The following is a 14018-nucleotide window of genomic DNA, read 5'->3' as shown; positions in this document are numbered from 1 at the left end:
TTAATAAGGTTCAATATTGTCTCAACAACCTATTTGGATAAAACAAAGTATTAGAGTAATCATAAAATAAAAGAGTTTAAAAGAAACTCAAATGATAAATGTGATTAACTTATATGAATAATCAATACAATATTATTACTCCATATCTCATAATCTAATACAAATTAGGCATATGCTTAAAACCCATGGAAGCTACATGTCGGTCATGCGTAGCCTGAGATAGAATCTTGGTTAGAGGATCAGCAATATTATCATCTGTCCCAACCTTACAAATCTCTATTTCCTTCCTTTTAATGTAATCCCTAATCATATGAAATTTTCTGGGTACATGTCTAGATTTGTTGATAGACTTCAGTTCTTTAGCTTGAAAGATGGCCGCTCTATTATCACAATAAAGTGTGATAGGATCTTTGGCGGAAGGGACAACCCTTAGTCCCTCTAAGAATTGTCTAATCCATACAGCTTCCTTGGCAGCTTCAGATGCTGCAATGTACTCAGCCTCCGTTGTAGAATCCGCAACAACCGGTTCTTTGAAACTTCTCCAACTAACAGCACCACCATTTATCATAAAAACAAAGCCAGCCTGGGACTTCAAATAGTCCCTAGCAGTTTGGAAGCTCGAGTCGGTGTAACCCTTCACACTTAGCTCGGTATCACCTCCAAACACCAAGAATAAATCCTTAGTCCTTCTCATATACTTAAGGATATTCTTGACGGCTACCCAGTGACTCTCACCTAGTTTGGCTTGATATCTAGTTGTCATGCTTAAAGCATATGAAACATCGGGACGAGTGCATATCATGGCATACATGATTGATCCAACAGCGGAAGCATAAGGGATCAATTTCATGCGTTCAACATCTTCAAGCTCAGTGGGTGACTGAGACTTGCTCAAGGTGATTCCACTGCCCATTGGAATCAAACCCCTTTTGGAATTTTCCATGTTGAAACGTCGAAGAATCTTATCAACATAAGATTCTTGACTCAATGCCAATATCCTTTTAGATCTACCTCTATAGATTCGGATACCTAATATGAGTTGTGCTTCTCCTAAATCTTTCATCTGGAAATGATTTCCCAACCACCCCTTGACAGAGGTAAGCATAGGTATATCATTTTCAATGAGTAGTATGTCATCCACATACAAGATAAGGAAGACGACATTGCTCCCACTGATTTTCATGTATAAACACGGTTCCTCGACACTTCGGGTGAAACCATTCTCTTTTATCACATGATTGAAACGATGATTCTAACTTCTTGATGCTTGCTTAAGACCATAGACGGATCGCTTAAGTTTGCATACCTTGTTAGGATTTCGGATTTACAAAACCCTCCGGTTGTAACATGTACACTTCCTCCTCTAAATACCCATTTAGGAAGGCAGTTTTGACATCCATTTGTCATATTTCATAATCATGAAATGCGGCAATCGCTAACATAATCCAAATAGATCTAAGCATGGCCACGGGGGCAAAAGTTTCATCATAGTATAAACCATGAATTTAGGTGAAACCTTTTGTCACTAACCTTGCTTTGTAGACATCATCATGTCCCTCTATGCCATTCTTTATCTTAAAGATCCATTTGCATTGGATAGGTTTTACACCTTGAGGCAAATCAACCAAGTCCCAAACTTGATTTTCATGCATAGAATTTATTTCGGATTGCATGGCTTCTTGCCATAAAGTTGAATTTGGACTAGAGATTGCGGCTTTGTAGGTTGCAGCTTCGTCGCTTTCTAAAAGTAACACGTCTAAGTTGCCATCTTCCTCGATAATACCTATGTATCTATCAGGTTGGCGACTGACTCTCCCTGACCTCCTAGGTTCGGAAGGAACAACGTTCGGGTTAGATGAGGAAGGAACATCTTCTTGCGTCCTCTATACCGTTTGTGGCTCTTGAACTTCATCAAGTTCAAATTTTCTCCCACTCTGTCTTCTAAAAATAAACTCATTTTCTAGGAAGACGGCCTCACGAGCCACAAACACTTTGTTCTTGTTACGGTTGTAGAAGTAAAAGCCATATGTTTCCTTTGGATAACATACAAATGTATACTTTTGAGATCTTGGGGGTAGCTTATTGTCAGTCTTGACTTTGACATGAGCATCACAACCCCAAATCTTAAGGTAAGACAAATTAGGGACCTTTCCTTTCCACATACCATACGGAGTCTTCTCAGTGGCTTTAATTGGGCTACGATTGAGTGAGTGAATGGCCGATTAAAGAGCAAATCCCCAAAAAGAATCAGGTAAATCAGAATGACTCATCATAGATCGAACCATATCAAGTAAGGTTCTATTTCTCCTCTCGGCAACACCGTTTAGTTGTGGCATACCAGGTGGAGTGAGTTGTGACATAATGCCACATCCCTTCAAGTGTGAATCAAATTAATTACTAAGATATTCACCACCACGATCGAATCGAAGTGCTTTAATATTTTTGTTCAATTGGTTCTCTACTTCGTTTTTAAATTCCTTGAATTTAACGAAAACTTCACTTTTAAATTTGATTAAGTAGACATACCCATATCTACTTAAGTCATCGGTAAAAGTGACGAAGTAGTCATAATTTCCTCTAGCGGTGATAGTCATTGGTCCACACACATCGGTATGTATTAGACCCAATAAATCACTTGCTCGTGAGCCTTTACTACTAAAGGGGTTACGAGTCATTTTGCCTAGAAGACATGATTCGCATGTACCAAATGATTGAACATCAAATGATTTAATTACACCAGTCGACACTAGTCTTTTAATGTGCTTTTCATTTATGTGACCTAATCGACAATGCCAAATGTATGAATCATTTGGGTCACTTGTTTTGAGTCTTTTTGATTGCATGTTATAGATATCTTTGCTTGAGCTAGAAGTTTCAAGAACATAAATGCCATTAATAAAAATGGCTTGGCCTATGACCATGTCATTCTTAGAAATTAAACAACAATGGTTCTTAAGAGCAAAAGAAAAACGCTCCATGTCTAACATGGCAACGAAAATGCTGTTCTTAGATAAAGAAGTTACAAAATAACAATTATGTAAGTACAACTCAAAGCCATTAGCTAAAACAAGTACATAAATCCCCTTTGAAGTGGCGGCTACCCTAGCTCCATTTCCAAGTCGGAGATCCACATCACCCTTGTTTAGCTTTTCCACATTTCTAAGCCCCTGTAAATGATTACAAAGGTGAGAACCACATCCGGTATCTAATACCCATGTTGAGGTGGAAGTAAGATATATATCGATAACAAAGATTTCGAAAGAAATATTACCATTGCTAACTCCCAAAAAGAGGGGGCAATCTTTCATCCAACGGCCCTTGCCATGACAATAAAGGCATACATTATTGGTAGTCCCACTAGCCATTGTACCCTTATGGTTCGATTTTGACCTTTTCCTTTTCTTCCTCCTTTCGTACATTCTCTTCTTAACGGCAAGCATTTTACCAAAACTCCCACTAGCTTTATGATTTTTCTTTGCTTCCAAAGACAAGGATCCCATGGTATTAGTAAGGTTGTCTTCACAAGACTTCTCCACTAAGTTGCTAGGTTTGATGGGAGGTGAGAAAGTGGTAATAAAGTTAAGGCTTCCATCGAAACCAATGCCAAAGTGAATTTCTCTAGTCGTATCAAGGTTGTGAAGTGAGCATATATTGTCGAAGGATTCGTAACAAGATTTAATGGTGATCGGTGTTAAAGAACTAGATGCATCCATAGCAGTATATCAAGATAACTACAAAACAGAGATGAAGGAAATAATTACATTTATCGTTTTACTTGTAAACATTTTAACAAGGTTTTAAAAGTATGCATTTATATAATGACCTCGCACCTAAATTATATAAATGATTCCGAGATCCATCTTTACACAAACATGGGCAAGGGAAACTGATACAACCCACACTTGCATAAATTTGGTGAATTAACTCTTTAATTGATTCTACCATAGAATTCTTGGTCGATGTATTTCATAAATTTCATCTCTAGCCCCGGAACATAAGACTAGTCTTTACATCCCGTTGAGTCCAACCAAATTTCGCGTGTAATAACGTTTTATTACCCCACTTACCCAATGAAAAATGAAAGTACCACGGGGAACCGAATCTACCCCAAATGTCAAAGGGATTCATGAATCCTACTATTTGGTAAGGCTAATCTCAATTTTTAATATGTGAGAGGTCTTGTCGATTTATTATCTATCATCTTTAAGTGAACTAAGTCGATGAATACTCGATAATTATAATTGACAATCGATAAGACGATTAAATATGCATGTGTAGTTATGGCGATTTGGCAATGCATGCAAATATATAAAGCAAGCAAATAAAGAAAATAAATTTCCTAGTATGACCTTTCCTAAAATAGAAAATCTTATATTCTATTACATATTCGGAAACCAACTCCTTTGGTCCCTTGAATCTTCATTTGACACGTCTCCCAAGGATAAACACCGTCTTGATCGGAACTCCTTTCCGAATGGCACCGTCTTTAGGAAACTCCGGGATTACAAATAATTAAATAATAAAATGTACATTGTACTTCCTATTATATATTTGTAAAATAAAATCTAAATGAAATAAAATAAAACTGATACGAGATCACAATAAATTACAACCGAATCAATATTCCCTTACATTACGGGTAATAACAACCGCGCCAGCTTACACATCCTCAGCTGCCATAGCTTCCTGAGCTCCGTCAGCAGCATCCTGGGACATTCCAGCGTCACCCCCAGCAGCTTGCTCAGCCAATGCAGGAGACACCTCCCCAACTTCAGGCATCAGCGCACTCAGATCGGGTTGGGTGGGGTAGAGCATCTCCAGCTGTTTCTCCTCCTCCTCTATAGCTCCGGGTGGGAGCCTCCTCAAGAGCAGCGCGCATCCCGCCGATTTTTCCCCGCGGGTAGCATAGGCAACAAAATTGGTGGCCAGGGAGATCAGCTCGCCGATCTTCTCATCAGAGCGCTTGAGGGAGTCAGAGAAAGTGCTGCACACCTCTTGAGTGCGAGCCAGCTGATCAGCCCCTTCCTTCAACTTCTTCTTGGTGACAGCAAACTCAGTCTTCAACTCCACCACGCGTTCTTTCAGATCAGACCGCTGCTGCGCCAAGTCGGCAATTGTCCCCTTCAGCTCCTGGTTTTTAGCGTTGGTGGCACGAATGGTGGTCTGCACTACATTGATCATTTTCCTATTGTAGAGCGCAGACTGGAGGGTCTGGGGCAAGGAAGTCAGAAGTCAGCAAGGAAGTCAAAGGGCAGAATCTAAAATAAAAATAAACAAACAGGTAGAAGATGAAGAGCATTCACCATGAAGGCGTTGTGCACATCATTCTCAGCCATCTCCTCTGGGGAGAACTCTGAGAACGCCTCCTTTAGAGGAGGGAAGAACAACTGGTCAATCTCCGGCCAGTAGGGTACCTTCTCCACATTCCCAAAACCCTCTGGGAAATGAGCAGTAATACCTCCGCTAGATGAAGCACGAGGACTGACATGAGGAGTAGGCGGATGGCGAGACAATTGGTCAACCTCTAAGGGCTCAGGTACAGCAGAACTGGAGCACGTAGGAGGAGTCTAGAAAGAGGCAGGAGGAGCGTTCCTCTTAGAGGCGGATGCCACGTCAGGACTGGCAGAAGACCTCTTCCTTTTGGCACTTTGGAGGATGATTTCTAAAGGATCAACTTTGGAGCCTACAAGCAGACATCATCTCAGGCATCAGGATACTTAAAACATCAGGAGAAACAACATGCAAATTAAAACGGTTGTGGAAGTCTTACCAGAAGACATACTGTGAGCCGACTGAGGAGGGTTGGAGGAGGAAGCAGGTGAAAAACCAGGGAGCAGGTCTGGGAAATTTATCTCAGATTCAGAGATACTGAACAATTTGCTGCAGGCAGGGATCTTGGCACCAATGCGGGTCAGGTCACAGGGGCCTGCACGAAGACGATGAAGTAAGCTAGTAAGCAGCGAGATAAAATAAATCAGGTGACAGGAAGGCTACTTACTCGAAGTTATAACCCATTTCTCGAAGATGTAATCGGCAGGAGGCTGGATGGAGTCCTTCCTCACAAAGAAGAAGTCCTCAAACCATTTCTCATCACGGGATTTGGACACGTGTCTGAAGGGAACCTCTCCACGGCCCCGGAATGAGAATTGACCCCTACCCAGGGACCTGATGTTGTACATATGGGCTAGATCGCCCAGAGTGATAGAGTTACCAGTGTTCTGACCGGCGGCCAAGGAGTAAAGAAGAACCCTCCAGATGGCAGCAGAAATTTGTGCCATGGCAAAATTATTCGTAAAGATGAAGTCTTGGATGAGTTTGGGAAAAGAAAAACGGAGGCCATATTTAAACGGGTACAAATAAAAACAGACCCATCCGGGACGAAGGGCGTCGGCTTTTTGACCAGGTTCAGGGATGGCAATATCCACCCCGTCACCAAGACCAAGCAAACCCTTGATCGTGGGAATGTCAGCAGCAGTCAAAGCAGAGTCGCAGTCATGGGGATACTTAAAGAGTCCCCGAGAAGGAAAGGTTGGGTCAAGGTTGTGGTCAGCAGGTGCGGAGGTTGATCGGGTTTTACCCATGGTGGAAAAGAGAGTGGAAATTAAAAGAGAAAAGGGGAAGAATACCTGGTGAAAGAGACGGAGGAGAGTGGAACAGTGAAGCCGGCAAGATGAAAGAAGAGGGAAGTTGAGGGTTTAGAGAGGGAGAGTTTTTGAAATAACTTGGGATTAATGGAAGTGGAAGGTGGAGGTTGAGATTATAAAGGAAGAGAGAGGGAGTAGGGTGCGAGTAAAGAGGAAATGGGCGGCTGAAATGATGGAGTTGCATGAAAAGAAGTGCAAATGACGGCTTAGGATTTTTAGCATTCGATTACGTAAATTCCTTGCTCGACACCTCGAAGCGTACCTCACAAGAAATTTGGGGAAAACTCTTTGGGCTAAAAATAGCATAATAAGGAAGGCCCACTTAATAAAATAAAAGGCTATGGGAGGAGTGATAAGGAGGAAGGTAGCCCGTGATTAGGAGAAGGGGGAACGGGCTGAAAGAAGACCAGGGGCCCAACAGAGGAGACGTCCGGATTAAGGAAAGACAAGTTAGGGAGAAGTTAGGGAGAAGTTAGGGAGATCAAGGAGAATTGGGGAAGGCGGCCAAGTATGGAAAGAGTTCTTATAGAAATTATATCCCCTTTCCATAATCAAAGTAGGACATATCTAGGGTTCTCACCCTATAAATAGCCAATGAAGCGAATCAAGAAGGACATACAACAACACATCCACACACATACGAACGCCTAGGCATTAGCATATTCTTATACCCAAATATACATCCGTCCAATATCTTGCAAGCCTGACACCTCGCGCGAGCAGGATTAGCTTTACGTTTCAATTGTAATCATCCTCCTATTGAAGTATAGTGCGATATTTGGCAGGGTACCGTCCCTCCCGCGGTTGTTCCCACATTGGGTTTTCCGCGTCACCAAATCTTACGTGTCAATTTACATTACGTATTTTATTTCTCTATTTACTTATCAACATACGAACAATCATACGATCAACCAACGAGTAAGACCGCATTGACCCTAATCAATCAATTCGGTAAAAAATACCTAAACAGTTTGGCGCCCATCGTGGGGCATTGTGGTCGTCAATCGTTGATACTCTAGATACACAATGGATAAGCAAGCATTGGACGCCGTGTCAGGGAGCAGACAACCATCGCCACCACCGCCCTCTACTCAAAATCCAAACATCAACAGTGGCTACACAGGCTCCCGGACACACCTCAAGAATCATACCTACAGCAAAAACCTCTCTACCTCCTAGGACTCCTGCTGTCGCGGCCCAAGCCAGATCAGATAAGGGAGCAGCAAGTTCAGGCCTCACCCCGCCACCTAGTCCTACACAAATCTTACTCACTGGCGTAGAAAATCTTCAGAAAGCCATAGAAAACATGAGATAAGACCAGAAGAAAGCTGAAGCTGAAGCAAGAAAGAGGGACAGAGAGCTCTGGGCACAGATAGACATCCTGAAACAGCAATCTTCCACCCCAGCGAGCAGGGCAGACGTGGAAGGGTCTCCACTAGTAGATCTGACGCAGGGGCATCAGGCAGCAGGAATCCACTTCGACAGATACCGGCGGAACTGGTAACCAGATTGGATCTATCCACAATACCATTAGATGGAAGGATAACCCCACAAGGGCTGGGATACCTCACGCCGGGTAACTGGCCTACGGCCAGCTATGTGGAAGCACGGGCAAGTGGCATCCTCGTCAGCAACCCCGCCACGATCGATCAGACACCTGGAGCAGGATCCGAGTCGAACCAACAAGTGAACTGGCAGCAGGGGACAGTCGTTACAACAACTCCTCTAGAAGCTGGAACACATCAGAACCTTCAAGAGCTCGAATCGAGAGGCAAAGATATTGAATCAAGAAGGCGGTGATAGACGGACCCCAAACTCAGGCAGCATAACAAATCAGCAGTATTTGGAGTTAAAATAAATACTGAGCAGGGTCCCAGGGTTGCCACTCCCACTCGAGAAAGAAGCACTAGACAGCTATGCCGACTCACCATTCGTGGACACCATATCCATCACAGCCATGCCAGAGAGATTCACAAATCCAAATATGCCCCTCTTCGACGGCACAGCAGATCTCTTTGATCATATAAGCCAGTACAAGCAGAAGATGATGATAGTAACAGCTATAGGGCAAGTCAAGGAGGCTTGCATGTGCAAAGGATTTGGGTCCACCCTAGTAGGACCGACACTTCGATGGTTTGTGAGCCTACCTAACAGGTCGATATCTACATTTGCTGAATTGGTGAATGCATTTACTCAACAGTTCGCAAGCAGCAGAAAACCACAGAAGCACGCAGGAGACCTGTACAAGATCGTCCAAGGGGTAGGAGAGACCATTGGAGAGTACAATACTAGATTCAACAATGAGAAGGTAGCAGTACGAGAGTGCAATGTTTCAACAACAGTAGAAGCCTTCAGAAGAGGCCTCCACCACGACTCCGACCTATACAAGCAGCTAACTATGTATCCCTGCCATAATTTCGAGGCAATACAAGAGAAGGCAGCTGCCGCAATCAGATTGGAGAAAGATATCCTAGCCAAAGCCAGCTTACTTAGCACGCCAAGTATTTCTAGTACCTCGGCCGTGGAAAAATCGGGAAGAAAGCAAACCACCAGCAAGAAGGATGAGAGGTATAAACCATATGGAAGGGGAGTCAACAGAATCGAGGAAAATCAGCAACTCCCTACTCTGGCAGAATATGGATTCACTACAGGTATCGGAGGAATCTTGAAGGCACTAAGGGAGATGGGAGATGGAGTCAGGTGGCCCAACCCACCAGTGGGAGAGCAAGCATGGAGAAAGGATAACAAGAAGAAGTGTGAGTTCCACCGTGATATTGGGCACAACACTGAGGATTGCTACACATTACGAAGAGAGATCAAGCACCTGTATGAGCAAGGAAAGCTGAGCCACCTATTACCACGTGGGGGCAATCAGTAGGATAAGGTAGACTCCGCCAAGCCCGCAAACCCACCCACGTGCACCAAAATCATAAACGTGATAACAGGCGGGTCAGACTTAAGCGGGCTGACATACTCAGCAGCCAAGAGACGTGCCAGCGAGACCAAAGGAGACATGCCAGCCAATTCTTGCAGAATTTCTCACAGCGACCTACCAGCGGTCAGCTTTGATGAAGGAGATACATACGACGAATGAGAACATCATGACGCACTTATTATCACCTTATCAATGGCCAATTCCACAGTTAAGAAGGTCTTGGTAGATACAGAAGCTCTCGACCTAATCATCTTTGAAAACCATAGAAAACATGGGATTCAGCGAGAAGGATTTGCAGAAGAAGACTATTCCGCTAGTAGGCTTCAGTGGGAAAACAGCCAACTCATTGGGCGAGATAGTCATCCCAACCTATGTGGGGGGAGTCAACAAGCAAGTCAGGTACCTGGTTATAGACGACCCCTCCACCTACAATGTCATTTTGGGAAGACCATGGCTGCACCAGATGAAAGCAGTCCCCTCAACATATCACCAGTGCATAAAGTTCCCCACACCATGGGGAGTAGAAACAATAAGAGGAGATCAGGAAGAAGCTAGAGGCTGCTATAAAAAGGCACTTAAGTGCACTCCCAGCCCTCCCGCATAGCAATTACAAAAGCAGCATGTCCAGGACGAATACGTCGAACCCCCAGCAGAAGAGCTGGATCAAATCAACCTGGACAAGCTGCACCCAGAAAGAACTGTGCTCATTGGAGCAGGATGCACAGGAAGCTTGTGACAACAACTAATCAAGTTCCTACAGGATAACATGGATTGTTTTGCATGGTCACACGATGACATGATAGGAATAGATTCGTCCATCATAACGCATAAGCTTAGTGTGGACCCAAAGTGTAAACCCATCCAGCAGAGAAGAAGAAAGTTTGCAGCGGAAAGAAATAAGGTGATCAATCAAGAGGTAGATAGTCTGCTGGCAGCAAAGAAAATAAGGGAAGTAGAATATCCAGAATGGCTGTCTAACGTAGTGGTGGTGCCTAAGAAGAATGGGAAGTGGAGAGTATGTGTGGACTTCACCGACCTCAACAAGGCATGCCCTAAAGATCCCTTCCCGCTGCCTCATATCGACGCCATGGTAGATGCGAAAGCTGGACATAAGATGTTAACATTCCTGGACGCATGGAGTGGATACAATCAGATTAAGATGGATCCTGCAGATCAAGAGAAGACGACATTCATGTCCGAAAGAGGAATATATTGCTACAACGTCATGTCATTCGGCCTAAAGAACGCAGGCTCCACGTATCAAAGGCTGGTTAACCGCATGTTCAAAGAGCAGATAGGAAGAACTATGGAGGTGTATATTGATGACATGGTGGTAAAATCAGAAAAAGCCAAAGATCACATGCGGCACCTGGCGAAACATTCAAAGACACCCTCAGGGAATACAAAATGAAGCTAAACCCATCTAAATGCACCTTCGGAGTATCTTCTGGCAAATTCTTAGGCTATATTGTAACTAAAAGAGGGATAGAGGCCAACATCGAGCATATCAAAGCTGTCTTACAGCTAGAGTCACCTGAGAAGCCTAAAGATGTTCAAAGACTAGCTGGAAAAGTAGCAGCTCTGAACAGGTTCATTTCAAGATCTTCAGATAAATGCAGGCTGTTTTACGACGTACTAAGGAAAAGCCAGAAGTTTGAATGGACCTCGGATCACGAGCAAGATTTCAGAGAGCTAAAACACTACCTCAGCAGCCCGCCGCTGCTGTCGAAGCCGGAGCCAGGAGAACCACTATTCCTATACCTGGCCGTCACAGAGGTGGCGAGTGAGTCCGTTGCAGTCGAGAGCAAGAAAAGGAGCGAGAAGCGATATACTACGTGAGCAAGTCTCTGCTGCCGGCAGAGACCAGGTACACATCTCTTGAAAAGTTAGTACTAGCATTGGTAGTAGCATCTCGCAAATTGCGCCCCTATTTTGAGTCCCACATCATACATGTCGTGACCAACTACCCGCTAAAATCTATCATAAAGAAGCCTGAACTATCAGGCAGAATGTCAAAATGGTCTGTACACCTCAGTGGGTACGATATCCAAAAGTATGACCCCGAACAAAGAATCAAATTGCAAGCACCTGGCCGACTTCGTGTCGGACTTCAAATTGACCATCCGAAATGGGCGGATACGGAAATCCTCACCTTAGAGAGGAGTAAGGAGACAGAGGTTTGGCAGATGCATATTGACGGAGCCTCCAACCAAAGGGGGGCAGGTGTGGGATTAATCCTGGGATCACCACAGGGAGACCTGATAGCGCAAGCAGTAAGATGTGAATTCAAGGCAACCAACAATGAAACAGAATACGAGGCCTTGAATTGGGAATGAAGCTAGCTCTGGAGTTAGGGGTCAGGCACCTGCACATATCCAGTGACTCTTTGCTAATAGTCAACCACGTAAATAATGAGTTCATAGCCAGAGACTCAAATATGATTGCATACTTGAAAATAGCAAAGGAATTAAAACAAAAATTCGCAACTTGCAAGCTTAATCAGATCCCCAGAGATCAGAATGTAGAAGCAGATGCCTTGGCAACTCTGGGGGCAACATTTAAACCGACAGAACTATCCAGCATTCCAATAGCACACATGCTGGAGCCTTCCATCCAGAAGGCAAATGAAGTAGATAAGGGAGAACTGGAGGATTCACAGAACGGGGAAGGAATCCAGGCAGTTACAGAGGAAGGTGAGAACTCTCAGCCAACCAGGCAGCCGCCTAACCAGACCGCCGAACAAGCAGGCGACAGGGATTGGCGCACACCTTACCTAGACTGGCTGCATCATAACAAGCTGACAGACGACAAGAAAGAAGTGAGAGCTTTCAGAGTAAAGGCCTCCAGGTTCATACTTATTGATGATATACTATTTTGAAAATCACTGGCAGGACCTTACTTACTGTAATACCCCATTATTTTGACTTACCGCGTTCAGGGAAGGAAAAATAGTAATGGTTGCATAATAATAATAATAATAATAAGTGGAATACTATGGTACCTAAACCTAGTACTCTTAACAAATAGCTATATATAAATAAGGGAAACTCTATATTATAATAATAACCCATTAACTTAACCTAAACTACTACTTCCGTCATAATACAAACAAACCAAAAAAAAGAAAACACAAAACGTCGTCTTGCTCATACAAGGGAGTTCTTGAGCAACCCGTCACCGTTCGGCCTGATCTTTCGTTCGATAAGCTACACAACACTCCGTCATCTCGCTCATACACATTAAGGTAACATATGTTAATCCCGAATTTCCTTAACTTAATATAAATCTTAATTTAATTCATGGTTAGAACCCTATATTAGTTTACAAATTTATAATTGAAATTGTTGTTTGTGCCTGTGGTAGCGGTAGTTAATTCGTGTGTTTCAAGGGAGTACAAAGCTTGTTTCTTTTATTCGTTTCGTGTCGGTTTTGGGGCAGACTTGATGCTTGGTTGATGTTCTGTCGTAGGGTAGTAGTGCAAGGCGTCTTGAGGTGTTTTATAGGGTGCTCGGGAGTTAAGATTAGGGCTGGTCATAGCAGTTTAGAACACTCTGTTTAGTACGGTTTTGGCAAAGCTTCATCGAGACCGTGCATCTTGTATGGGCAGAATTAAGGTGCGAGATTGATTTAGTGCGTCGGGTTGTTGTTAGGCCACGTAGTTATAGCGTATTATGGTCAAGTTGTTGTCGTTGCGGCGTCGTCGTATCTTTGTGTTCCCTGTTTGACCTTGTATTCCTAGCGTTATCAACGCGTTTTACATACTCTGTTTTGGGCAGATCTGTTTTAGGTCGTGAGTGGTTGTCTATGCTGCTCTTATGGTGTTGACAGGTGGTTAGTGGGTTGTAATGGGTGCTGGCCGTGAGTGGCGCTCGGGTGTTGTGATAGTAGTCGGGTAGGGTGTGATACGAGAGTGTCTGGCCATATGTGAGTTATTGGAAGTGTATATGGTGTAATTGTTTAGTGGAGACCTAAGGGACGTAGTGTGTGGATGTGTTGGGAAGTGTTGGTAGGTAGTGCATTACGTATTAATTTGTTAAGTAGGATTAGGAGTTTAAGCACTTAGTATACTAATGATGATAAATATATTTTACAGTAATTAGTTAGTAATTAATTAATGTTATAATTGTAGGATCCGGCCTTGTAAAAGATTGTTACTAATTGGCTTCTGTGCACGGATTGCTAAAAGGTAGGAATTTCCTACTCAACTCGGGTTTTATTGTTAAATGAATGAATATTTAATTGTGACGGTTGATAAGATTAATATATATTGTGATCTATTATTAGAGACGGAGTATATGTGTAATTGTTGACGGAGCTGTATGACGGGATTGTTATTGAGTTTTTGTTGTTGGTTATATTTGATTGTTGGAGAGTTGATAATTCAGTTGAGCATAACACGGAGGGTGTTACTGCCAGTTGTGCATAACGAGCAATCGTTA

The sequence above is a fragment of the Silene latifolia genome, chromosome 1 (assembly GCF_048544455.1).
Source record: "Silene latifolia isolate original U9 population chromosome 1, ASM4854445v1, whole genome shotgun sequence".
NCBI lineage: Eukaryota > Viridiplantae > Streptophyta > Magnoliopsida > Caryophyllales > Caryophyllaceae > Silene > Silene latifolia.
The sequence above is the reverse complement of the archived record's forward strand: the minus strand, read 5'-3'. Positions refer to the sequence as shown.